Consider the following 26,718-nt stretch of genomic DNA (forward strand, 5'->3'; position numbering starts at 1 on the left):
AGAGGTAGAAAAGATTAAAAGGTATTTAAGCGGCATTATTCCGCCTTGTATGGTGGAGGAAGATAAGGAGGAGCTGGAATCACCCTTTCAGATGGAGGAGTTATCAATGACATTGGGTACTCTCTCTCCTGGAAAGGCTGCGGGCCCGGATCAGATCCCGGTGGAATTTTATAAAACTTTCTTTAGTGCTCTGGGGCCTGATATGTTTGGGGTTATGAAGTTAGCTCAAATTGGAGAGGCAGTACCTGACTCATGGGGCGGAGCTGATATTATGGTGATTTTAAAAAAAGGGAAACCCCCAATTCAACCTGGGTCTTACAGACCGATTACGCTGATGAATGCGGACACTAAAGTCTACTCGAAAATGCTGGCTAAGAGATTAGCAGGGGTTGTCGAGAATTTGGTAGTTTGCTCACAGCATGGGTTTATACCAGGCAAAGGTACTACATTGCATACAAGGCAGGTGATTACAATGTTCGACGCTGCTGGTATCCTGGGAGACCCTATGGCGGCATTGTTTTTGGATGCTGAGAAAGCTTTTGACAGGGTCACCTGGGAATATTTATGGCAAACTTTAAGATGGGGTGGCATAGGGGAGCGGTTTATTAAAGCCCTGCAAACATTATATAAGAACCCTAGCGCCAGAATTAGGGTCAACAGAGGACACTCAGCGGCAGTGAAGATAGAAAGAGGAACCAGACAAGGCTGCTCCTCATCTCCTCTTCTTTTCGCATTATACTTAGATCCTTTTTTGCGTAGGTTGGAAGGTAATCAGGCGATCCCCCCAATGAGGTTGAAGGGCTGCGTGGCTAAAACCTTGGCTTACGCAGACGATGTGGCTGTGTTGACATCTAACCCAGAGGGAGCTATTAGAGAGGTTGAAGCTGAGGCTCTTAATTTTGGTCAGGTTTCAGGCTATAGTCTAAATAGGGCTAAAACCCAAATAGTCTGTAATCAACATGTTGTGGGATGTACGGATCAAAGGGTCACGGGGTCGGCGGTATATTTGGGGGTGATAATCTCAGCGGATCTCGGTACTGTGGTACAGAAGAATATGACCCCCTTGATGAGTACGGTAAAGCTGGACTTGGAACGATTGAACAACCTGCATCTCTCTTTAGTGGGGTGTACAAATGTTATTAAAATGTTAATATTGCCCAAGTTTTTATATTTGTTTAGGGCAATACCCCTTTATTTTGAGGGACAATGGTTTAATACTCTGGAAGCTATACTTAATAGATTTATATGGGCGCAGGGTAAGACCCGTAGTGCATATAGGTTCATGACCCTTCCTAGAGAGAGAGGTGAGTGGGGAGCACCTGACTTCAGGCTATATTATCTGGCAGCCGCGACTCAATACCTTCAAGGGCTGATTGGAGGGGCAGGGCTTGATCAGAGAATGACGGACAGCTCTGATAGGGTTTATGCAGCAGTCTTGGGGGAGGAGGTGGAAAATTGTTTTTTATACTGTACAGAGTTTGGTTATTATAAAAGAACTAGATTCAAGACATTGGAAGCTGGAATTAAGATTTGGACTGCTCTTATGAAGAAAGTGGGTATAGGGAGGTTTAACTGGTATACAAGGTTGCTGAAAAATAGGTATTTTCCATCTGAAATTTTCGGGGACAGGACAATGGAGGGTTGGGCAGCGAAAGGAGTTGTTCAGGTAGAAGATGTGATGAATCTAGGAGGCTTTGTACAGTTTACAGAGTTAATGGAGAGGTTCGGATTAGATAGACGGGATTTCTTTAAATTCCTGCAGATAAGGAGTTTTCTGGGGACGAAGCTAGGTGGACGGACCGGGTTTAATAGAGTGGATATTATAGAGAAGATTAGGCTAGGGGGAGATCGCTCAATACGTAGCTTTTATGCAAGCCTTGTAGAATTAAAGCAGGATGATAGGGATAAGTATGGTTGTAAGTGGGCAGAGAAATTGGATGGAGAAGTTGGATGGTTTCAGGAGGCACTGTACTTAGGAAGAACAATACTTTGCTCTGCGCCATTGCAGTCACAACAATACAAAACTCTGTACTTACTCTATCACACTCCAGTCAGAATAGCGAAGTGGGTCGGCACTACGGGGATCTCGTGCCCACGTTGTAATTCACTAGACGCTGACATAGTACATATGTTTGCCCTATGTCCTCAGCTTCATTCCTTAATTAATGACATAGAGAGATTTTTGGAATCATCCCTAGATATGAAAATCACCCTTAAACCTGCACAGATACTATTGGGAATAGTAGTGGAGGATACCTTTTTGGAGAGAGACTTCATATTTGTTGCCATGGCTGTATATAGACTCTGTATAGCAAGGGCATGGTTGGATAAGAACCCACCTGGTATGCAAGTATGGCTTGCTAACTTATTGGCAGTGTATACTTTGGAAAAAGCTATATATGCAAGGAAAGGCAGGAGAGGAAAGCAATTGGGGTTCAGTAGGACTGTGCATGGTTTGAAGTACTGTAATGTGTATTACTTATAGTAGTAATTTTGATTGTCTTTATTTTTTTTTTTCTTTTTCATTATTTAGGATTGTTATGTAGGTACTGGGTGATTTATTAGGTAGTATTGGATTAAGATGAAGTGCTGTAATGCTCTTTTCCAATGTTATGTTCAATACTCAGTTATTTTTAATGTTTGCTAATTATATAGGAAATTGTGTTGCACTGTCTATACATTGTGTTTAATTGGAAAATAAAAAATATATTTAAAAAAAAGAAATAGAAGTGATTCTTTATAACCTTATGACAAATAAATGGCGAATGAATAACAAAAACAAGAGCAAAAGTAGGGCAAAGTAGACAAAAGAAATAAGATCACTTAGGATTAATAACACTAAGCAAACAATAATTATCAAAAATAAAGCGTAAAATGTATTCACCTCCCGAACGGGTTACAATCTAAAACATATTAAAAACAATTAATAAAAACCACCAACAGTGGTAATGTCATACATCTATTTGCAGTCAAGGGTTCAACAGTCATGTACAGTCAAGAGTGAAACAGTCGACGCGGCGTTTCGGTGCTTTGTTTGATCTTCACACCTTCTTCAGGACATTTACAACAATTGACTTGGTATCTAAGAAATTAAAATAGAAGTAATTTAATACTACTAGTCTACACCTGAGGATAAATAATGCTCCTACTTGGCTCTATTAATATCTAATGTATAAACATGATATAGGTTTTGGTCACCTAGAGCCTTAGGGAGTTTCAAAACCTAGACGTTATATTAGATCTCAAAAACAAATTTCTATTCTTTGCATTTTTATCTATGTGACCTATTACTCTATAAACTATAGGTCAACAGGAAAAAACCACCAGTAGAAAGTATGGACACATGGCCCCTGTTTGGGTTCTCATCATTATAATGTCTCAATTTAACAAAGAGCATCATTCTGTACATCTAGAATTTCCTCTTGGTCCACTCCTTGAATTCTGTGTCTATAAATGAATTTATTGGTCAAACCTGTGTTATTCTTGGGAAGAGTACATCAATTCTTATCCACTGTGTTAATGATTTCAAGCAGTTCTACTATCACTGGATCTATGTACAGGAAATAAACACAAGATGTTTCTTAGTGGTCTATTCTCCTATTGTGGTGATATCCTTATAGCTATGATGAATATTATACTATAATAGGTTACCTTCAATTCAAATGTACGAATATTCTGTATGCACGGAGGGGCCACCGTTGAAAAATGGGGGTAATTCCTTTATACAGTTGTGGACCTGGATAGACAAGAACTAAACTAAGTTGTCTGAATTACAATTTATTGAGAAAATGTTGTCTATTCGCAAACTTTTTGCCGGTGACCTCTACTAACCTGTTGTTATATCAGGTTCGTTATAGTGCTTTCTAAAATTGATGATATTTGCCGATGCAAAGCTTCTCTTGTTTCAATTTGAAGAGAGAATCTGTGACTCTATGTAAAGAGAAAGAGATGAGACTATATTCTTGCTACTACAAGTGGATGTCTCTAAGCTCATAGTTCACCTAATATTCTGCATCAACCTATTATGCTGCGTTTACACCAATTGTCAAAAGATAATCTTTTAATACTGTCTCAAGATATATCTAAGTTACGATAAACATCAGATAAGGGAAACGTCGTTAGACCTTCCCTGAATAGTTTACCAACTATCAATACGGTTGTACCCGTGAGGATTCAATAAGCTGTCTCGAGGGTTAGAGACTACCTATAGCTTAGGTTTGTAAACTATTAATAAGCGCTGGTATTACCGCTATCTATCTCAAGCCCAATCGACAGGGTATCCACCTACCTTGTGTGAAGAATACGGCCTCCCTGCTCCTCCGTGCTCTCGAATGTGTAAACACCTTGTGGTGATTCGAGGTCTGCACTCAGAGCGTTATGGCGGCGTCTATATACTGACGCTACTACTCTTAACCCGGAAGTGGTGAACCGAACTTGTTTTCCTGCAATTGTTATTAACGCTAATTAAATCAAGGGGTTAGCCTGCGGACAAGGCTCTTTATTCACAAAATATCTCGCTATTATACAGGATTAAGATTTTAATTTGGAATTCGAAAGACGTACCAAGTGACCCGGAAGTCGATGAATTTGATATCGGCCATTGGCAAATAATTCCTAATGTTCGTGCTAATGTCTTACTAGTTTGCATATTTACAAATACGGTCTATATATCACAGATCGGCTAACGCAAAAACCTAGTTGTTTGTATATACTTGCGAAGAACTAGTTGTTTTGTATTTACTCGCAAATATTTTTCTTTTCCGTGTCGGCCATCTTAGATTGGGACAACTACGGATCTTAAACATGATAGATTCAACATACTGTTTATATTGGTGGTTCAAATAACCGGTTTTGTGAAAATCGCGCAATATATTGATTCCCATTTGATGCCATCAATCAGTCTGATACAATCTTGGGTATCCCTGACTTAGGAAGACAAATCCCTCACAAATGGGGCTAGGTAGGTGTCAATAAACCTAGAAGTGTTCTCTAGAAGACTTCCTATTGAGGAGACAATTGGTCTTCCCGGAGGATTTCTTATGTCCTTGTGCACCTTTGGGAGGTGATAAAACGTGGGAATTATTGGGTGCTCACAATATAAATAATCAAATTCATTTTTATTTAGCATCCCCTCATCCCTCCAACCCTTCAATAGAGCGTGGTAATCAGTTGTGCACTTCACAAAGTCCTTCCTGTTAATGATGGTATAACAGTTTATGTCCTCAAGTTGTCTTAGGGCTTCTTGTTTGTATTTAGTCTTACTGAAGATCACAATATTCCCCCCCTTGTCCGAGGGCTTAATTTCGATGGATGTGTCCTCCTTTAGTGATTTCCCTGCTTCCCACTCCAGCCGGAAAATATTCGAGTTTTTTTAATTCAATTCCAGATTTTTGTTGGTCATTTTTTCCAGATCTTGAAGGATAGCATCATTGAAGACGTCTATTGCGTCATGTGTGGCATGTGGTAGGAATCTAGATTTATGTTTTAGGTTACTGGGATCTCTGACTTGTACAATCTCCTCTCTCTGCAATACTTCCATTGAGCTCGGTATCTCCTCCATACCTGCCAAGTCATGTGTGGTCATGAGGAGTGATAAGTCATTATCCCTGAGAGTATTACTGGCGGCCTCATTAACTTCCGAGGGCCTATCAGTTCCGGATTGGGATTTAAAAAACAAAAAAATATATATATATATATCCATGGGGGTGTCAGGATGCAGTATATAAATTTGCGAATTTGCACATAGACATAATGTATATGCATTGGTGAATCAACTGATGTCATAGTATTGATGTTTATTCATTCTTCGTGTATATAGAGAATTGGATTTTAGGTTATCTTTTATCACATGCCAAGCATTTTTATGTAAATTTATATATATATATATATATATATATATATATATATATATATATATATATATATATATATATATATATATATATAATTATTTATAGTAAAATATCTATTTATTTATCGTACAATATCGTGTACAATAATGCACGAGTTATTTATCAATACTAACAATTTTGATCCTTAGTTAAGTTTCAAAAATATTATGTTTATTGATGTATATTGTTTGGATACAGGAAATGTTATGGTTAGGGATTTATCCCAATACTGAGTTTAACCACGAGGCCAGCGTGCACCACGCGACACGCACCAACAGGTTGATTTATATGCAACAATAAGTTTATAGGGATTCATCCCAATACTGTTTTTCTGTTTAAGAAGCACATAGAAAATCAAGGGAAAATGTGTAGTATTTTTACTATGTTCCTTGTGCTTGAAACTGACACCCAATGAAATTTTTTATTTCACTTGCACTTGCACTTTAAATTTCTGCCGCTGCCCTCTATGGCGCCATGTGACCAAGGCCTCTGGGAGGCCGAAACGTTATGCTGTCCGTTGCAGAAATAAAATAATTGCTCACGGAAAACCTGGGTCTCCTGTTTCTTGGCGGTGCTGCGGCGGGATTGAGCCCGTAACATTGCTTTTGAAGCCATTGTGGATATATATATATATATATATATATACACCAACCTCCGTTCTCCTCTCGCAATCGCCTTAGCCCCGATCGCGCTGGAAACAGACACGGACCAAACATAAGATGCTAGTTTTTAAGATTTATTCAGCTGTCGTTGTCGCCATAACGTTTCGGCACAAAGCCTTGATCACATGACCATATATATATATATTCACTGAAAAAACCATAGGTTATAGACCATATATAGTTAGGGATTAGCATTTAAAAAACCTTATTTTATTTGCACAAAACCATTGAAATTCCATATATAGTTAGTTGCACTAACTATATATCGCGGACCCGCAATCCACTGCTAATGATGTCACATATTACATCATTCATGACATGGTCAGTGACATCACTGATGACATCACTGATGACATCTCAAATGACATCACTGATGACATCACTGATGACATCTCAAATGACATCACTGATGACATCACTGATGACAACACCCAGTGACTGTATGTTTCTGTAAAGTTAAAATATGTCTTACATATTGAAGAATGAGTGGATGTATAAGTGTCTGGATGAAGGATTTAGTAGGTGCATGACTGACTGTATGAGAGAATGATTAAATGTATCTCACTGAGTGCATGGGTTAGTGATTAAAGTGTCTTAATTTGGCAAACATTATTTATGTTCTTCTGTAAACTGCTGCATGTTTAAATCAGTAGCTATATCAGTAACTATATGGGTTATTGAATGGTTGCCCAAGTATTTGTATGGGAGACTGAGTATGTGTGTGGGTGGCTGGGAGGTGTATAACTCTGTGCATAGATGTGTGAGCAGTTGATTCCCTAGGTGTATGGCTTCAAAAGTGCATGTAGAAACAGCTGTATGGACAGTTGACTGTGTGCATGAGTATATTGGTGAGTGAATGGATATCTCAGTTCTACATGTCAAAGTAAGTATGTAAAACACACTCCATGTGAGAGTTGACATATATAAATAACTGAACATAAGAGCCAGTGAATGTGAGAGTGGCTGTATGAATCATTGTGAACTTGTATCAAGGATTGTATAAGAGAGTAAATATGTGTTAGTATATGTTTGAATAAGTAAGGTGTGTATAACTGTATAGTTGAGGAAATGGAGGTGTGATTGATTCTTTGCATGACTGACTAGGTGTGTGAGTAACTCCATGGTTGTGTGACAGTCTGTGAGTGCCTGTTTACACTGAGTGTATCTAAGGTTATATTAGAGTCTGAAGATGTATTATCACATAAATGATATCATCAGTGATGTAATCAGTAATGTCAAATGAGATGTCAGTGATGTCATCAGTGATGTCATTTGAGATGTCATCAGTGATGTCATCAGTGATGTCATTTGAGATGTCATCAGTGATGTCATCAGTGATGTCACTGACCATGTCATGAATGATGTAATATGTGACATCATTAGCAGTGGATTGCGGGTCCGCGATATATAGTTAGTGCAACTAACTATATATGGAATTTCAATGGTTTTGTGCAAATAAAATAAGGTTTTTTAAATGCTAATCCCTAACTATATATGGTCTATAACCTATGGTTTTTTCAGTGAATTTTCAAGGTTTTGTAAATGCAAATTCCTAACTATATATGGTCTATAACCTATGGTTTTTTCTGTGAATTTCATTGGTTTTTTAAAAGCTAATATCTATAGCTGTAAAATATATTCTTTATTAAGTGACGTATCACGTAGCCCGTGAGACGCCTCATGATGCATCGCATAACCGTGACGTATCGTCTCTGCAGCGCAAACCAAACCCAAAACGTAAGCGCGCCAAAACACGCTTAAAGATATATATATATTTTTTTCACCTTAATTAGACAAAATCCACACGTGCACATATCACAAACGTTCAAAAAACACAATATGTCGGACTCCCGTTACGCTGCCGGTTAGCTGCCCGGTTAACGTACCAGGAAGCACCTTTACCGCGAAAAATCGCATTTTTTTTCTCACCCCCCAGGGAACTTTAATAGCCCCCTCATCAATCCTAGGGGTTCAGGAGGGTCTGCCTTACCCCTTTCATTCATTTACACCTTTTTTCCACCTCTTGTCTCTCGATCCCACAGAGAGACAAGATGGCGGCCGCTCCAGACTGTTTACAATGATAACAGCCAATCAGCTTCTCCTCAGACTCCCGTTACACTGCCGGTTAGCTGCCCGGTTCGCGTACCAAGACGCGTCTCTAAAGCGAAAAAATCGGAATTTTTTTTTTGGGCCAGCGTGGCTCTATAATATCCCCTCATCAATCAGAAGGGGTCTACCTTGCCCCTTTCCTTCATTTCCCCCTTTGTTTTGGCCCCCTCTTGTCTCTCGATCCTACCGAGAGACAAGATGGCGGCCGCTCCGGACTGTTTACAATGTTGACAGCCAATCAGCTACTCGTCAGACTCCCGTTACACTGCCGGTTAGCTTCCTGGTTAGCTGCCCGGTTCGCGTACCAAGACGCGTCTCTACGGCGAAAAAATCGGAATTTTTTTTTTTTTTTTTTTTTGGGCCCAGCGTGGCTCTATAATATCCCCTCATCAATCCTAGGTGGTCAGAAGGGGTCTACCTTGCCCCCTTTCCTTCATTTCCCCCTTTGTTTTGGCCTCCTCTTGTCTCTCGATCCTACCGAGAGACAAGATGGCGGCCGCACCGAACTGTTTAGAATGTTGACAGACACCGGAGAGCCAATCAGCTTCGCTTCGCAAAGTTCCGATAAGCGAAAAGTACGCGAACCGGATCGCTGCCCGGAGCGCTGTTACAGATATATATCTTGATTTAAACGTTAATTTCTCAAAATCCACTGAAGCACATATATTGAGACCTAGCAAAGGCACATCGGGCTAACAGTCCCTACAATTTTGCCAAGTTTCGTGGAAATCCATTCAGCCGTTCGGGCTAAAAGTGAGTCCAACCGCCCTATGGAAATTAACATGGGAAAAACGCGTTTTGGGACCCCCCTTTTTTCTCGGCCCCCCCTTGACGAACCCCCCCCAAATTTTCAGGAGCTGCTCAGAAACAAAATGTGCCATTTTCCTGAAAATTTCAGCCGATTCCGTCCACAAACGCCAAAGTTATTAGACATAGAATTTTCAGAAATCCCATAGGGAAAAAATCCTAACTATATATACCTACTGGCGACCGCCAGTAGGTAATACATACATATATATATATATATATATATATATATATATATATATATATATATATATATATATATATATATATCTCCAAGGAACTCCGCTACTTTTCCTTTATCATTTATTGCTGGGGCAAAATGTCGCCATGACGTGTTTCAGGCCTCCCATGGGCCTTGATCACATGACACAGTCAGGCATTTACCATTGGCTTATAAAATGAACAGTGCAAGCGTAACAATTGGTACATAGGAATCAAACATGATCAACATTGAAGATAGACTCCCTTTCTTAGTTACCAATGATAAATAGATCATAAAATCATGAGACCATTAAAACTGATTTTTAAGAAACAATGTTATCATAAAATTAAACCAGTTGAAAAGGCCAAATCCATGATGATATGGATATAATTACACTAAAAGAATTTTTAAATGTGCAAAGTGTTGTGTATAGTGCAAAAATTTTCAAAAAGTGCTTTTGTAAACTAAGATTAAAACAATAGACCAACTAATAACCTTTAAAATATTGTGACGCCAGAGTTCCTGTGTAAATACTTAAATATATAGTGCCATTAATAATGGTGACTCTTTATAAATGGGTCACTGGAGCCCCAGTAAACCCTTACCAAACATGCAATCCAAAATAGATCAAATCTGCTTAAATATTCAGATATGCAATCAATAAATATGTATAAAAAACACTAAGATGTCGATAAATAGTCAATAAAAACACATAAAATCCACAATTATTAGAATCTCATGAATATTAAACTCAAGATGTTTCTAAAATTTACAGTATAACTAGGTCGACAATTATGCATATCTAAAGACATGTAAAAAGATCGTCTGTTACATTTAAACCTGATGAATGTTTTGTATTAAGTTCCAAAATGTTTCTGGTTTCCAACTGGCGTAATCTATGTTCTCTGTTTCCGCCTCTCCTACTCGCTGGGATCGAATTTATAACAAAATATCTGAGGTCTTTGCTTCTGGACTCATGTTTGGCTTTAAAGTGGCGCGCCACGGGATATATATTATCCTGGTTATTAATTGCCCTCAAGTGCTATAATATCCTTTTATGAACTTGAAGCTTGGTGCTTTCTACATAAAGTAGGTTGCATGGGTCTGATAATACATATATTGCAAATTCTGTCTTGCATGTAAGTAGTTTGGAGATTTTGTGTTTTCCCTCATCAAAGGGAGTAGTATAACTTGTTCTATTTTCTCCCTGTTGGCATGCCTTGCATGTTTTGCATTTCAAAAAGCCAGTGTGGGTTTGTAGCCAATTAGTTGACTCTATGACTTCAGGGCTTGTTTTAATTAGATCATCTCTCATGGAGCGACTTCTGCTATAGGTTATGGACGGTCTTTTAGGTAATTTAGGACCAATTATTGGATCACTGAGAACCATAGGCCAGTTGCGAGATATTATGGATTCAATCTTTTTACATTGTTGGCTGAATTGGATTATAATTCTAAATTCCATTTTTGTCTCATCAGTCTGTGTTAATGCTCTGGTAGAGTTAATATCATTTTTAGATTTTGTCTCCATTACCAGCTCATATCTACTCCTGCACATCGATTTATTGATGGCATTATCTATGACCAGTTCTGAGTATCCCCGTTCTCTAAACCTCAGTTTACTCTCAACCTGGGCTTGTATTAGATTACTTTCCTTACTGTGGATACGCCTCAGCCGAAGCATTTCCCCATAGGGGATACTAGTTACTAGATGTTTAACATGGGAACTACTGGCATGAAGTGTAGAGTTTCCCGCGGTTTTCTTGCGAAATAGTTTTGTTTCTATTTTGTCGTCATCTATTTACACGTCAGTATCAAGAAAACTCACTGTGGACGCACTAATGTTAGCAGTAAAATGTAAATTCAAATCATTTACATTGATTGCCCGTACAAACTCTTGAGCCTCATCTGTACTGCCATCCCATATAATAAATAAATCATCAATGAAGCACAGCCATAGCTTGACATTGGTTGTCATTGTCACCTGGTGTACAGTCATGAGGACCAGCTCCTCTCACCAGCCCATGTGTAAACATGCATAGCTGGGAGAGAAGCTGGCCCCCATCGCCACACCCCTGATTTGTCTGTAAAGTGGATTATTGAACATAAAGATATTGTTCGTGAGGCAAAAATCAAACATTTCTATAAGCATTTCAAAAGGGGGTGGGGTCGCACACCACTCACTCACCAGCGGGATCGCCCCCAAGGACTATGGTCAGTGTAGTTTAGTATTCCGCGATGTATCCTTCTTTGCCATCCCTGGACACGTGTTTCGGGGTATTTACCCCTCATCAGCAGGGAATAGGCCATCTTCTTATCTTCTGGGGTTGCCGGTGGCTGCCAAATATTGCCAGGTCTAGTACCACACAGGCGCGCAGGTGCGGGGTCCCAGGCTCGTCAGCCCAACAGCTCAAGGGAGCTTTAAACATTTCAAAAGGGGGTGGGGTCGCACACCACTCACTCACCAGCGGGATCGCCCCTAAGGACTATGGTCAGTGTAGGTTAGTATTCCGCGATGTATCCTTCTTCGCCATCCCTGGACACGTGTTACGGGGTATTTACCCCTCATCAGCAGGGAATAGGCCATCTTCTTATCTTCTGGGGATGCCGGTGGCTGCCAAATATTGCCAGGTCTAGTACCACACAGGCGCGCAGGTGCGGGGTCCCAGGCTCGTCAGCCCAACAGCTCAAGGGAGCTTTAAACATTTCAAAAGGGGGTGGGGTCGCACACCACTCACTCACCAGCGGGATCGCCCCTAAGGACTATGGTCAGTGTAGTTTAGTATTCCGCGATGTATCCTTCTTCGCCATCCCTGGACACGTGTTTCGGGGTATTTACCCCTCATCAGCAGGGAATAGGCCATCTTCTTATCTTCTGGAGATTTTCTTATGATCTCTCATGTTGCCCATTGTTTTGTCCAAGAAGTAGCCAAGTGCTCTTAATCCATCAGTATGATGGATGCTCGTATAGAGTGAACTAAAATCAGGAGCGATGAACAGATAACCTTGTTTCCATACAAAGTCCTTGATTTTCCACAAAAAATCACTTGTATCACTTACATACGATTGTAGAGCCTTGACCAGATTTTGTAAAAAGAAGTCTACATATTGAGATGTATGCTCAAGACTTCCATTCTTTGCAGATATAATAGGTCTACCAGGCGGGTTCTCAGAGTCTTTATGAATCTTGGGCAGAAAGTAGATCGTGGGTACCACTGGATGATTCTTCTTCAGGAAATTGAATTCTTGTCCTGCAATTAAACTATTAGATTTCCAAGTCAACAGTTTTTTATATAAGATTGCATACATTGCTTTCAATTCTGACCCACTGCATTTTGTGTAACTAAGCATGGGCGGAAAATCCGTTCCGCTCGCGGATTTTGCGGATTTTCGGTAAATTCGCAATCCGCGAACTCTCGCGAATTTACCGAAAATCCGCAAATTCGCACGTAGCGGATTTTTTTTCTTGGTGATACAATTTTGCGTCGTTCACTTACCGTCATTCAGCGTTTGCCAACTTGTTTTTCTCGATATTTTGCGAGCGCTGCGCCATTTTTGATCTTGCTGCGGGATCCCGCGGGAGTTTGGCGACGCATCGCGAGAGTTCGCAATTGCGAACATGTAGGTGCGGCGGGCAGCAACAATCTCGCACTCGCGAAATTACAAAATTTGCAATTCTGCACAAGAAATCCACTAGCAAGCAGCATAGACCGTCTGAAAATGATGATTTTTATCAGAATAACTCCTCAGGTTGACATTTGCCTGCACTTTTTGGGATTTGAGGCCTTTTGACTTTCTTTGGATCACTTTTGGATTAGAAATCAACTTTCACAAGTAAGTTTGTTTGGGGCATTACAGTTGCTGTTCTGCAGAAAAACGAGTTTTGCAAAACTGAAAGCACTCAGCAGGTGCAAAAGTTCAAACTCATCATTAGTAACCATTCCCTGTAGTACTTCCTGAGGGGCCCCTCCAGAGTTCAGTTGCCTATGTTTGTTTGGGGCATTACAGTTGCTGTTCTGCAGAAAAACGAGTTTTGCAAAACTGAAAGCACTCAGCAGGTGCAAAAGTTCACTCATCATTAGTAGCCATTCCCTGTAGTACTTCCTGAGGGGCCCCTCCAGAGTTCAGTTGCCTATGTTTGTTTGGGGCATTACAGTTGCTGTTCTGCAGAAAAACGAGTTTTGCAAAACTGAAAGCACTCAGCAGGTGCAAAAGTTCAAACTCATCATTAGTAACCATTCCCTGTAGTGCTTCCTGACTGGGGCCCCTCCAGTGTTCAGTTGCTAGTTGCAACAATTATATGACCCTGCTCTGACCCTCACAGCAGGCTCATAGAATAGCTACAAGTAGGCCACAAAGGTCCTGGAAAAAAATTGCACTGCAACAGAAAGCAAATTACAGATAAGGAAGCAGGTGCCAGACTGGAATTTAAAAAACAGTGACACATTAATAAATCAACCCCGAATTAATTCATGTCAGTTGAAGCAGGGCAGGTGTGCTTGCTTCCCCCCCCATAATCTACAGTGCTGAACCAGAGGGTGGCATTGATGTACCAGAGGGTGGCATGGGTGAAACAGGGTGGCAGTGGTGAAACAGAGGGTGCTGTGAACCAGTGATGAATGAACCAGACATAGAAACAACATAGTCGCAATCGTTGCGAGCCAACAAGTAAGTTCGCAATTGCGAACTGGTACAAAACCCTCGCGAACTGGCAGAAATCCTTGCGAACACAAAAAAAATCCGCAAATTCGCGAGAATTTGCGGATTTTGCGGATTGCGAGTTCGCAAATACGCAAATTCGCGAACGCCAGATTCGCAAAATTCGCCCATGCTTAGGTGTAACAGGTTCTATCATTCAATTGTTTATAGGCTTCTCTGGTATATTTATCTTTGGACATAAGCACTATGTTTCCACCTTTCTCAGAGGCACGAATAACAATTTTGTTGTTTTCTTTAAGTTTCGACATCAGAGTGTTATAGTCATGTTTTTCTTTGTTGTATTTGAATTTGCCTCTGTAAGTCTTGATATTTAGATCCTTTAGTTGCTCTGTTACCTGATCATGAAATAAATCAATCGTGTCCCGTATCATAACCGTATTGAAGGTTGACTTTGGTTTGAACTGTGGCAAAGGATGTCGTATATGCATTATGTTACACTGTGTAGGTGAGCCATCAGAGGAAAATTGGCAGAGACAGGCAATTCATTGTCATGGCTGTTTGTTTCTAGCTTTGGGTCCCATAATTCCTGCATTTCATTGATAAAATATGATTCTGACTGGGTAGGTGCTAGAAGATCTGTTGTGCAAGTTCCCCCTTCCACTGACAAGTCGTGTTGTTTGTTTTTATTCAGCAGATGGTATTTCTTAAGTATATATATATCTGCACTAAAAAAAACAAGGTTTACAGGAACGTTATAGCTAAGTTCAGGTTCAAATGTACAAAGCCTGTGAAATTCAGCAGTTATAGTTACCTGAGCGAACTATAACTTATACCCCCAGCAATGCACTGCTTATGATCTCACATATCACTCATGACATGGTGAGTGATATCACTGATGACTTCATCCCGTAATTGTGAGTGTTTTCTAAAAATTTCTGAGTGTTAAAGATATATACTAAGGTGCCGAAAAAGCTAATTTCCGACTTTTCTGGATTGTATTGAAGCTGGTTCGATCTTAGCCATGCAAACACTTTAGAGAGGCAAATTTTAATCTTGGATTCCTCAAAGCTCTTCCCTTTGTCACAGGAGAAAAGGAGCTGAGTATCGTCAGCATATGAAATAATTTTTGCTCCGTATATCTTCGCTAAGACAGCTCAAGGAGACATATAAAGATTATATAATGTAGGGTTGAATGGAGTGCTGACGGACTCCCACCTCCATTCCCGGGATTCCAGCTGCAAAAGGAGGAATCCAAACCTCCTGATCCCTGTCTTTGAAATAGGAGGCAAGCCACTTTAAAACTCTGCTGTAAAGTGTTATACCCTTAAATTCAGATATTAATTTTACACATATATATTGTGCACAGTGAGGTCGAGATTTCAGTCCTTCATGCAACAGAATACTGTGGTACAAACTGCAATGCTGCGTTGCATGAAGGACAAAATAATCGAACAACCCCAATTATTGAATCTGTCGCCCACCGATGATGACTTTGGTGGCGCTCATCCTAAAATGGGCTTTCTGCGTGGAGCTCAGCCTTGTGCAATGTGCAAAAGGAAGCCTCCAATGGAAATTCCTAGATGTTATGTTATGTTATGTTATGTTATGCAGGGGTTTTGTATAGCGTGCGGCTACTCGGAAGAGTGTCCCGACGCTTTGGATTGCACACTAATCTCATAACACAACAGGGAAAATAAAATAAGAAACAGAGATAAAAGAAACCTAATAGGGACCGAAACTAAGAGGAAAAGAGCCAGGTTTTAAGCCCTTTCCGAAAGGCCAACAAATTAGGAATGCTGCGCAGGGACACAGGCAGTTTATTCCATAACTGAGGTGCTAGTAGTTTAAAAGAGCGGCCTCCGATGCGGGCTCTCTTCACACGAGGAACCGCCGCAAGAAACAGGGCTTCAGACCTGAGCGACCTGGCAGGCAAATAAAAGGCCAGCCTCTTCTGCAGGTATTTTGCTCCGGAGGCGTGCAAGGCTTTGTGTGCCAGAGTGAGAGTTTTAAAAATTATCCGCTTCCGGACAGGGAGCCAGTGCAGAGCCTCCAGAAGACCCGAGGCTCTGGCACGGCGAGATAGTCCAAAGATGGCCCGTGCTGCCGAATTCTGGACAACCTGTAACCGTTGGAGCAGATATTCTGGCAAGCCGAGATAAAGGACGTTGGAATAGTCAATTCTCGAGCCTATAATCGCCTGCACCGTTATCTTCCTATGTTCCTCCGATAACAGGGGAAGGAACTTACGTAGCATCCGGAGTAGGCCAAAGCAGGTACCAGTGAGACCGATTACCTGTGAACGTAGTGTGAGGCCATTGTCGATCTTAATCCCAAGGTTTTTAGCCACCTGGGACGAACTTGCTGGTGGAAACATGTTCTCAGGCCACCACACTTTCCAGTCCGGATCCGAACTGCACCCAAAAAAGAGGACCTCGGATTTATCCGAGTTGCACTTGAGGCTGTTGTGATGGAACCATTGAAACACAGCCTCAAGGCAACCCTGGATCCTACCTCCATCGAAGTCCGCACCCCTCTCACAGGTGAAGAGGAGCTGGGTGTCATCGGCGTAAGAAACGATCTGGGCCCCGAAAGACTCCGCCAATGCCGCCAGAGGGGTCATGAAGATGTTAAATAGAGTTGGACTCAGGACAGAGCCCTGAGGAACTCCGACACCCAATGGCGACATCTCGGCGGAGCAAGCAGAAGCCCAGACCGTTTGTCGACGGCCTGCCAGGAAAGATCGAAACCACTGGAGCACCGTCCCTCGGAGACCAGCCTCTGAGAGTCTTGCAAGAAGACCCTCATGAGGGACGGTGTCGAAGGCCGCCGACAGATCTAGCATCACCAGCATCGCTCTCCCGCCCGAATCCAGCACCTCCTTAATCGCCTCCGAGACTTCCAGGAGGGCTGTTTCGGTGCTAAGATTGGCGCGGAAACCCGACTGGGTAGGGTGCAGTAGGTCGTGGGACTCCAGGTAATCGGCAAGCACCTTATGGACATGCTTTTCAATGACCTTCGCAAAAGCCGGCAGGAGCGAAATAGGTCTATAATTCGCCAACACCTCCACATCCAGGCCAGGCTTTTTAAGCAGGGGAATAATCATGGCCTGCTTCCAGGCCTGGGGAACCACACCCTGTGCAAGAGAACAATTCAACAGGGGGTTCACGAGGGGATTAATGACAGCTGCCATTTTAGCCAAAAATTTTGCCGGACAGGCATCCCGAGGGGAACATGATTTAAGCCCAGCCATCAGGTCAAATGAGGCGGTCAGCGAGAGAGGAGGGAAAGCTGCCAAGGCCACACATGCGTTAAGTCGGGTAGCAGCGGTATTCTCCACCCGACCCGGTATCTCAGGCTCCAGCACATGGAAGGAGTCCTGGATCCGCTGGATCCTAGAGGTGAAAAAGTCCGCAATCGCCCTGACCCAAGGCGCAGGAGGGGGAGTCTGGGTTGGTACTGCGCGAGACGTTGTAAACTCCCGCACAACGGCGAAAAGCTCCTTACAGGAATTGGAGGCAGCTTCAATTTTTCTCGCGAAATAAGCCTTCTTCTCCGAAGATGTGGGCATTTACCCGGGGTCAACTATGTAAGATGTGTGCTTCAGTGTAAAGCTCATGCTATATGTAATTATCTCGCTCCATATACCACTTAACCTCTTGCTTTTGCCTAGAGTCTCTTGGTGCAAAGTCAGATCAAGCTACTTGAATAGATCAGGCTTTGCGCCATAATCTGTGAGAGCTGCACTATTCTGTCCCAGACATGACTCCTTGGGGTACATTACCATGGTGTTAACAAAAATGGGGGATTGGTGTCGTTACAACGCAGGCTATTACAACGCCTGCTGTTACAACTCGGTTTTTACATCGCATACCACTACACCGCATAGTGCTTTTAAGCGCTGGATAGTGATTTATTTAATTTACTATTCCAACTCCAGTCCCCGTGGCTAGTAGGGAAGGTGTTGGATAGTAAATTAAATATATTCCCTATCCTAGAGCGCCCCCCAGCGCAATGCGTTGTAATGGTTTGCGTTGTACTGGTTGCGTTGTAGTGGTAGTGCGTTGTAATAAATGCGTTGTAAGTGATGTTTCCCAAAATGGGTTTTGGCATTGTGGGAGGTTTAACTTCTGGCACAGAATATCTCGCTGCACTTGATTTTGCTGCTCTTTGTATTGCCCAAGTAACAGCATTAACCTTTAGTAAAACTGGTCCCAGGAGCTTACTGTTTGAAAATGTCCTATTACCATATTGTGATATTTCCTGCGGTGGATATGAATCAGATTTTGTAAATCTGTTGGACCAGATCCTTGTATACTCAACAACATAATGATATGTCTTTACACCAGTCTGTTTTCAGCTGCATAGGAGTTTGAAAGATTTTAGTAACCTTTTCGGCTAATGGTGAATTGAACAGTGATGTTGAATCTTGTGGCTGTCTTCCCAAAGTTTTTCTCTCTTCCCTAGTAGTTGTTGATTAAGAACCTGTGAAAGTGCCTTGACACTGCTTTAGGATAGTCAGTGCTATATAAATCGACTCACGTTATAATATGGTCAAAAGAGAGCTGTAAATGACAAATTAGGCAGTTGATATTAAAGTTGTCAAATGGACAAATAAGTTATGAATTCAGGGTACCACATGAATGTAATAATTTGGCAGGCACGGCCGGCGCAGGTAAGAGCAGTGGGGAGGGGCGGGGGGGAGTAAGTCGACAGACAACGGAATAGGGAAACAAAATAAAAAATAAATAAAACCACTTACTTTGCGCTCGCTGCATCGGCGACTCGCCGTTATGGTGAGCGCAAGGAACGTGGTTTTATTCTTTTTTTATTTTGTTTCCCTATTCCGTCGTCTGTCGACATCCTCCCTCCTCCTACTCCTGTAATTTGGACAGCAAACTTGTTACCGAATTACTATTTTTACCTGGTCTGAACTGCCTCTGATTGTACACAGTAGAAATTAATAAAACAAGCCACTTTTTTGTTTTTTAGTAATATTGATTACTTGTTTTGATACAATGCCCCTTTGCAACAGTAAGTGATTAATAAATATGAAAGGTAAAGACCTTACAAATACTTAATTTGATAATAACTACATTCTGTTTAAACTATCTTGAACACACTTAAGGAACTGCTGATGTTGACGAACAACGGCAGACAATGGCCCATAGTCCAGTTTAAACACAATTTACTATAACAGAGTAAAACAGCACATTTTGGAAGTATTTTTATTACGTGTTTAGATTTATTACATATATAGCGTAAATAAACATGTGCACGTTGCCATTTGTAAGTGCCTACTGAGTGCCTAGATGTGTGAATCGTGAAATTGATGGCTTACTGAAAAAAGTTAAACTTTGTGCTTTTCTGGTGTGTGAGGGCGCACAGGTCTCTGCTTGGAATCCTCTGCTCTGTTTCTGTTTAAGTTACAGAGTTTCAGAGCAGGTAGCTAGCTGTGGTGTGGCTATGGCACGAGGAAGCGCTGATCCATAACACAGTCAGTCACAGCAGTGGAACCTGGCAGCGGCCGCCATCGAGTGCCTTTCTCCTGCAATGGTACGCACAGCTCGGATAGGATTGCACTAGCATCCCTATAGCAGGTGGGCGGACGTCGCATCCCCAGAGCAGCCCCTGTGCTTTACAGCATCCTCCCCAGAAAGGCTTTAAGAAGGTTCAGCCTCTGAGTTGCCAGCCCTGGGAAGTGAACGGTGATAACACGGAAGAGGGCTCACAGGTGCGCAGTCACCGACAAGCCTTTACACTGTTTAGAAATAGAAACATATTTATAAAAGAACTGCAACGTTGCTCCTTTAATATTCTCTGCACATAGGGTGTTTTTCGTCCTTGGATTTGCTACTAAGTATGTTTTTTAAATGGACAGAAATTTTGCTATGAAATTACAACTGCTTTTTTGGTAAGATAGTTTACCCAACTGCATTTTAAGTTCGCCAGTTGTGCACTTAGCAATTCGAAGAAGGCACTGAGGGCTGTCAGTAACCCCAGCAGGAGGCAACATTCTGACATGTGTGCATATTTTTAATTTTTGTGATCATACACAAGCTCTTTGCATCACATCACATTACCATCATCCTTGAGTTGAAACGGGATGGTGACAGACACACTTTAAGAAAATACCTCTTAAGTAACCCTCGTTCTATGGTTCGAGTCAGCATTTTACACAGATTCTCTCATAAAAGACTAATACTTTTTTAAATCCTTTTTAATATAAACGCACAACAATACTGTCTCTCTGTTAACTCTGTTTTTTTATTTATTGTACTTCTCAGAATGATCAACAGACACAATCCAGCTGCATCAATCAATCAATCAGTGACACCTATAAAGCGCGCTACATACCCGTAGGGTCTCAAGGCGCTGGGGGGGGGGGGGGGGGGGGGGGGGGGCGCTACTGCTCGAACAGCCAGGTCTTCAGCTTCTTCCTGAAGGAGAGGTGGTCTTGGGTCAGGCGCAGGTCGGTCCGGAGGGAGTTCCAGGTCTTGGCGGCCAGGTAGGAGAAGGACCTTCCTCCTGTAGTCGCTCTTCGGATGCGGGGGACGGCGGCGAGGGCGTGGTTGGCTGATCGGAGGTGGCGTTTGGGAGCGTAGAAGTTGACTCGGCTGTTGAGGTAGCTCGGGCCTTGGTCGTGTAGGGCTTTGTGTGCGTGGGTGAGGAGGCGGAAGGTGATTCTTTTGTTGACGGGGAGCCAGTGAAGGTCTCTCAGATGTCCGGAGATGTGGCTGGTTCGTGGGATGTCGAGGATGAGTCTGGCTGAGGCGTTCTGGATCCGCTGGAGTCTCTTCTGGAGCTTGGCGGTGGTACCGGCGTAGAGGGCATTGCCGTAGTCCAGTCGGCTGGTGACGAGGGCCTGGGTGACGGTCTTCCTGATCTCGGTGGGGATCCACCAGAAGATCTTCCGTAGCATGCGTAGGATGTTGAAGCACGCCGAGGAGACGTTGTTGACTTGCCTGGTCATGGAGAGGGAGGAGTCCAGGATGAAGCCCAGGTTGCGTGCATGGTCTGTCGGTTTGGGTGCGGTGCCCAGGGCGGGAGGCCACCAGGAGTTGTCCCAGGCAGAGGGTGAGGAGCCCAGGATGAGGACCTCCGTCTTGTCCGAGTTCAGTTTCAGGCGGCTGGTCGTCATCCACTCGGCTACCTCTTTCATCCCTTCGTGCAGGTTGGCTCTGGCGGCGGCGGGGTCGTTGGTCAGGGAGAGGATCAGCTGGGTGTCGTCGGCGTAGGAGATTATGCTGAGGTTGTGTTTGCGTACGATGGCCGCGAGGGGGCTCATGTAGACGTTGAAGAGGGTGGGGCTCAGAGATGATCCTTGGGGGACGCCGCAGATGACTTCGGAGGCCTCTGACTTGTACGGTGGTAGGCGGACTCTCTGAGTTCTTCCGTCGAGGAAGGAGATGATCCATTCCAGCGCCTTGTCCTGGATTCCGATGTTGCTGAGGCGCCGTACTAGGGTGCGGTGGCAGACCGTGTCGAATGCCGCGGAGAGGTCTAGGAGGATGAGGGCCGCTGTTTCTCCATTGTCCATCAGGGCTCGGATGTCATCGGTGGCGGCGATGAGGGCGGTCTCGGTGCTGTGGTTGGCTCGGAAGCCGGACTGTGAGGGGTCGAGGGATCCGTTCGTCTCGAGGAAGGCGGCCATCTGCTTGTTGACGGTCTTCTCGATGACTTTGGCTGGAAACGGGAGAAGCGAGATGGGGCGGTAATTCTTGAGGTCGGTGGGGTCCGCTGTTGGTTTCTTGAGTAGAGCGCTGAGTTCGGCGTGTTTCCAGCTCTCAGGGAAGATGGTGGTGTCGAAGGATGTGTTGATGATGTCTCGCAGGTGGGGTGCGATGACAGCGTCGGCCTTGTTGAAGACGTGGTGAGGGCAGGGGTCGGTCGGTGATCCGGAGTGGATGGAGTTCATCGTGCGGATGGTGTCTTCGGTGCTGATCAGGGTCCAGGCGTGGAGGGTGGTGGTGGGGGGTGGTTGTTCGGTCATGGTGTGCGTTGGTTGGTTGTTGAAGCTGCTGTGTATGTCCGTGATCTTGTTGTGGAAGTATGAAGCGAGGGAGTTGCAGAGGTCTTGCGATGGGGTGATGTCGTTGTTTCCTGCGCTGGGGTTGGAGAGCTCTTTCACGATGTTGAAGAGTTCCTTGCAGTTGTGTGCGTTGTTGTCCAACCGGTCCTTGAATGCTGTTTTCTTGGCGGCGCGGATCAGCTGGTGGTGTTTCCGGGTGGCAAGTTTGTAGGAGGTCCTGTTGTCCGGTGTCGGTTCCCTTTTCCAGACTTTCTCGAGGGCTCGGCAGTTCTTCTTGGAGCTCTTGAGTTCGTCGGTGAACCATGGGGCCTTCTTGCTGCCGGGTCTGCTAGGCGGGGTCCTCAGTGGGGCGAGTTCGTCCGCGCAGTTGCTGATCCACTTCGTGAGGTTGTCGGCGGCCTGGCTGGGGTTCGCTGAGCTGGCAGGAGGGTGCTGGCTCAGGGAGGTGGCGAGCTGGTCCCGCTGTGATCTTGTTCCAGCTTCTGCGGGCGGCCTGTTGCTGGTGTTGGTGGGTCGTCGTTCTCTTGAAGGTGAAGTGGACGCAGCTGTGGTCCGTCCATTGAAGCTCTGTGGCGTGGCTGAAGTCGATGTCTGTGCTGGATGAGAAGACGGCGTTGAGTGTGTGTCCGGCGAGGTGGGTGGGGGTGGACACCAGTTGCTTGAGTCCCAGGTTGGCGAGGTTGTCGAGCAGGGTGCTGGTGTTGCGGTCGTTGTTGTTCTCCAGATGGAAGTTGAGGTCTCCCAGGAGGATGTAGTCAGCGGAGGGGAGGGCATGCGGGCTGACGAAGTCGGCGATGTCCTCGCTGAATTGCGTGCGTGGTCCAGGGGGTCGGAAAATCAGGGTGCCTCTGAGGGTGGTGTTCGGGTTGGTGTGGATCTGGAAATGCAGGTGTTCGGCGCTGGTCAGGGTGTTGTCGGTGCTGGTCGTGAGACGGATGGTGCTCCTGTGGATGATGGCGATGCCTCCTCCCATCTGGTTGGCGTTTCGGTCCCTCCGGACGATCTTGTAGCCCTCTGGGATAGCGATGGCGATGTCGGGAGCTGAAGAGGCGTTCATCCAGGTCTCCGTGAGGAAGGCAACATCAGGGGCTGTGGCGTCTAGGAGGTTCCAGAGTTCGATGGCGTGTCTGTGGACGGAGCGGGTGTTTATATACTCTGACCGCACCATCTACTACAGCGTTGTAACCTGAAGGATAGTTCCACTGTCTCTCTACATGCCCTATATTTCCAGTTTATCTGAGCCCTGTAGTCTTAAGCCGAGGCTGTGTGATGTATGTTATCGGAGGTGAAAGTATTGCAAGTGCAGAGTGCAAGAGCTGTATCTGAAGGGACAGCTCTGCTCTAATGCATCTGAAATTTGCACCTTTGGGATCCTTCATGTGTCGTTGATGATAGTAATCAGTGTGCTAGGCTTAGAAAATAAAAACAATACTCAAAGAGGGCACAGAGCTGCACATACAGCACCTGTCTATGATGCTTTATTGATGTTACCGAGTGAACAAAACTACATTTAAACTTGGAACTCCAGCAGGTTAAATCATGTGGCAATTACATTTTAAGTGCTGATTCTCATTTAAAGTTCAGCTTCTATCCCTATCTGAAGGCTAGGCAATTCAAAGGCAGTGGGGCGAGAGTAAAACAATACTGGACCCTTCTCATTAAGGGAATGGTACCTGATTGGGTGACGGCAATGACTTGCATCAGGGCAATGTTAGTGAATCTTTCACTGCAGCAGATGTTTGAATGTTTTTTTATTAAGATTTTAGTACATTAACAACTTAAAGAACCAGGCAGCACTAAGTACTCAGAATTACAATCATGAATTATTTGTGACAGATGCAATGTACAATAATATAAAAGTAATCAGATCTAAGGACTAGAGGGAAGGGTGATACAAGGCAATATGCTGGCAAATAAGACGTTACACAGACATTACATCATCAAGGTAACTCCACCATCGGTCCCAGAATTACACATGTTTCTGTGGAGCGCTTCAGTCTTTGTAGGCTGGTTCCTCTAACTTGGCAAAAATCCATGTCTCTTGTCTATTGACTCAGTTCAGGGGCCTCTATGCGTCATCAGTGATGGGCCACAGCTCTCTTAGTGACCTGCAGGCCGATTGAAACAAAGGCATTGGTATGGTGAGGACCACCATAAGGGCCCTGTGCTGCGGCAAATGGAGAGAGCAGGAATGCATCATATTTACAAAGATATGGTGCTTTCCTGCTCTCTCTCTGCGCTTGCTCAGTTAGTGCTGCCTAGCACCAGTGCAGGCACTCTTGAGCCATATTGCAAGGGTGTGAGAAGTTGGCCTGATGTATGATGTCCACAATTCTGTGGGCACCCTGTATCAGTCCAAACAATCCCTTATGGTGGTGGTTGTGAAGTCAACCTTATAGACAAGCTATCCTAGGGGTAGCATGGACTAAGCAGTCTTAGGCTAAACTCAAGAGGGCATGTGAAGCCAGCTGTTTTACCATATGCAGAGGCACAAGCGTTTAAACAAAAGCACAGGTAAACATTCAAAAGTTGCACAATCTTGGATAGGCCCGGTGGCCACTCAAACCATATACTAAAATAGTGGTATAAGTACCACCTCTCGAACAATGGTAAGGCCTAGGGCGTTGTGAATCGCTGGGACTACTCAGGACTAACAGTGATGAAGTCGGGAGAGGCCCGCGGGACACGGGTGCAGTGCCTAAAGCACACGCATGCACCAATGCAAAGTCAATGGCGCGTAAAAGTTATAGAGTTACTGTTTTGGAAGTCTTCCGACTGAAATAGAATTACCCCACTTTAAATTAGGACACTAGAGGTGTAAACCACTACAGGAGCACCAGTGTTTGATCGTTACCTCACCCACAGGAAGCGGGTGCATAGGTGCCAAAGTGTGTCGGGTTTCGTCGTGGCGATCTATGGAGCCTGGAGAGAAAGATGCTGCAGGCGGCCAGGAGAGAAGAGTCCGGTTGGATCCAAGGGTGGATCGAAGATGTAGAGCACCTGAAAGCAGAGGGGACAGAGTCTGGGTCACTAGCCAGTGACCAGGATGGAACCAGGAAGGAACCAGGCGATGTCGGGCGCAATCAGGTGGTTGTTGTGAAGCTTGTCTCCACTGCCACCTGGACTCTGGGGCATCGACGATGACCAGGAGTGAAGCACCAGCTGTCCTAGAAACGCTCTCGCTGTCGGCGGTGTTGGCTTCCGGATCGGAGTTAACAGGCCTTGGCAAAGGTCAGAGCGGTGGCTCCTTTTCAGGGGAGCGAGGGCCAGTCTGGAGCAACCAGACTAGTAGAGTAGATTTAAAGGTTCATCGGTTTTGGGGCCACTAGCCAACGGGCAAGCGACCGGACCAACACGTCGAGCAGAAAAAATGCAAAAGGGCCCCACGCAGCACTCGATGAGTGTGGAGGGGAGATCTTCGGTGCACAAGCTGCTCGAGGTTGGGGCTTCTCAAACCCCAATGCACAGCTTCAAGGGTGCCTTGGGAGCTGCACGGTCAGCACTTCGTAGTCTTTTCAAGATGGCCAGCTCCACGCTTCACTTCACCTCCATGGGTCTCAGATTTGCTGGGACTGTGGATATGGCTGTTAGAAGTCAGGGAAGCTGGGTCTTGTCAATCTCTGTTGCTCGAGTTTTGGCGGGAACTGCAACAAAGCAAACCATTGGGCGCTGAATGGTGCCTGTTTGCACAGGGTGGTCACTCCTTGACCACAAGGGAGATTCTTCAGTCTTCCACGTCGAGTGGGATGTCGAAGGGTCCAGAGTTCTGTATCAAAGTTTCGTTCAGGATAATCTAATGCTCCTGGGCAGAGCTCCTACCTTTATTCCAAATCAAGGGGCTGGATTACCTGCTAGGTCCCTCCTATGGGTGGGACCCAGGAAGGGGGTGGTTTCACCCTTTTCCCTTTGTCCAGTTTCGCACCAGAGCTGGGACTGGAGTGTCCCAGCACCGGTTTGAACTGGACTATGCATGGGAAGCCTTGTGCTCCCCAGACAGTGTCTAGTTTCATTCAACCCTCCCTGCTACAATCCACTATGTCCTGTCTGGGGTGGTGTAACACCTCCCTGTGACAGGATACCAATTGTCCAGGCCTCCCCTGCCGGAGTTTCGGTCAGCAGCAGGAGGCCAGACTCGTGTCTGTGGCAGCAGCATCCATTTTGTGATGCTGGGGCTCTGGTTATATTTAACCGCGTTTAAGTAAAGTAACATGTCTTCTCCCTCTAGAAGGGTGGAATGCTACCCCGTCGCCAGGACTGGCGAGGGGGTAATATTCCAAAGCGTATGACACCTTACACGACATGTTTTGATAAAGCCAAACCAAAGTTAGCAAGTAACCGCGAGAATTATAATGCACTCAA

The 26,718-nt window shown here is 44.3% G+C and overlaps 1 protein-coding gene across 1 annotated transcript in view; it reads right to left on the reverse strand.

Annotated features, from left to right (window-relative positions):
• LOC147748329 (resistin-like) overlaps window positions 1-26,718 on the reverse strand; it is a 136,125-nt gene that overhangs the window by 20,747 nt on the left and 88,660 nt on the right. The window lies entirely within an intron of this gene.

This window comes from Lissotriton vulgaris, chromosome 1_1 (assembly GCF_964263255.1).
Source record: "Lissotriton vulgaris chromosome 1_1, aLisVul1.2, whole genome shotgun sequence".
NCBI classification, from domain to species: Eukaryota; Metazoa; Chordata; class Amphibia; order Caudata; family Salamandridae; genus Lissotriton; species Lissotriton vulgaris.